At 42.4% G+C, this 2,025-nt stretch overlaps 1 pseudogene; it reads right to left on the reverse strand.

Annotated features, from left to right (window-relative positions):
- Positions 1-588: 588 nt before the first annotated feature.
- LOC103263836 lies at positions 589-935 on the reverse strand (annotated as a pseudogene).
- Positions 936-2,025: the final 1,090 nt, after the last annotated feature.

Consider the following 2,025-nt stretch of genomic DNA (forward strand, 5'->3'; position numbering starts at 1 on the left):
TAAACTTAGACGTTAACATACAGGCTGTGGATAGAGTTTAATCTTGTTGGCCCTAACTTTCACCTAAGACACAGCTCTTTCAAAATAAAGTGAATACAGAAACAGTTTCATATTCTTCACCTTGGTTTTCATAACTGTTTTAAGTTTAAATGAATTTCAATTAAAAACAATCTCCTACAGGTCCTTGGAGCTTGTCTTTCCCATCCAACCACACACCATACCCACCACCCCTTATGCATTGACTTTATCCTATTTTAGGTCAATTAGGAAAGATTTTAGTCACACACACAGGTTACACCTGGAGAACTGGCTTGTCACACACACACACACACACACACACACACACACACACACACACACACACTTCTCTGGTAGGAGGTAATGTTGGGACAGAAGTACAGAAAATTTCTAGTTTGTTGTTCCAAGTATGTACAACATGCAACACTGCTGAATCAGGTAATCATGTGCACCAGGGCAGAGAAGATGAGGTGTGGGCTCATAGAAAGCAATCAAATGGAAATCAAAAGGGCTTTCTCTTTCAGAATTCCCCTATCTTTATTTGTAGAGGTTATCAAATAAGTTCTTTAATTACACTGCACACTTCTGAGTCCATTCGTGAGCTATTGCACTGTACTTTGTTTTGTGGATTCCAACAATCTTGGGCACGAAAGGATCATCTAGATTGAGATTACACAACAGAGAACAGATGGACAAGAGTACTTTTGAAATGGTGCTGCAGACAGTTGTGACCATAGAATATAAAGGCAAATGCTGCCATTACTGTTAACATTTGGATGATAAATTCTTGTTGTACCTGCAACCTTATGTGGTTTGAAGGGCTAATCTTTTGGGAAGTGAATTATCAAGAAAAACACTCCATCCTGATAGAGTCTGTCTTTTGCCCCATCATTATATCTTGCCATGGAACATATCATCTCCAACAGGACCTGCTGATCACTGTACTGGGGATCCCATGACAGGTCATTCCATTCTTTTGGAGCTTCTTAGGAGCGGTGGTGGAAGGTGGGTGGCTGCTGGCTCCAGGTAGAGGACAGGGGTGAGGGAGGGATGGAAAAGAGTCCAGAGCGCATGAGGCTGCCTCAGTGATCACACTTTGTGGGGAACACTGGAAAGCCAGGAGAGTGGGTCCAGAGGGACTGGCTGAACCTGGGCCGGCTGCAGAGGTCACCACATCACCTGTGCCCCTTTATGTGCTGCAGTCCCAGCAGTCACTGCTGCCAGAACAGCTTCATCCCTCCTGGTTCAGCTCTGCTGATCCCTCTGCCAGAGAAAAGCCCAAGATCTGGCTCTGTGAACACTTTAGGCTGGCCAGCAAGAGGGACGGGGGCAAGCTGCTTTCCTGCCTCAGTTCTTTATTTATTTGCTTGTTTGTTTGTTTGTTTAGAGGTGAGTTCTTACTATGTTGCCTAGGCTGATCTCAAACTCCTGGACTCAAACATTCTTCTTATCTAGAGCCTCCCAAAGTGCTTGCATTACAGGTATGAACCACTGCCCACTGCCTGTAAGATCCTTCCGGTTATGGTGTCTTGATGAGATTGTTGAATACTCTCTGCAATAAAAATAAATAAAAATAAATCAGACAACAAATATAATAAAATGAAGAAAATTATCAAAAGTGACTATTTGGGGATTCTGTAAATTACCGAAGTGATAAATAAATCTCAAAGTGCTTATTCTTCGAAAAGTTCTAAAGTTTTGGGTAAGGATAGGAAAAATTGATGGCATTTTCCCTGGAACTGCTCTCTTCCACTCCAGTTCAGTCTACATGAACTTTATAAAACCATAGTTTTACCAACACAAGTATGGCAGCAAAAAATCGCAGCTTGATGCCAAAGAGAGTGGACTTGAGTTAGAACAGAGCTCCGAGCAAGCACCTTCAGTGTTTTCAGTTAAATGTGATGAACTCTGCAGCAAATTCACAGAAAGAGCCCACAACTTTCCTATCCCAAGGTGATGTCTTGGTTGGAACAAGTGGTACACCAGCAGAATTTTAATACTGGATTC

Source organism: Carlito syrichta, unplaced genomic scaffold, assembly GCF_000164805.1.
Source record: "Carlito syrichta isolate Samal-C Ts95f unplaced genomic scaffold, Tarsius_syrichta-2.0.1 Scaffold305290, whole genome shotgun sequence".
NCBI lineage: Eukaryota > Metazoa > Chordata > Mammalia > Primates > Tarsiidae > Carlito > Carlito syrichta.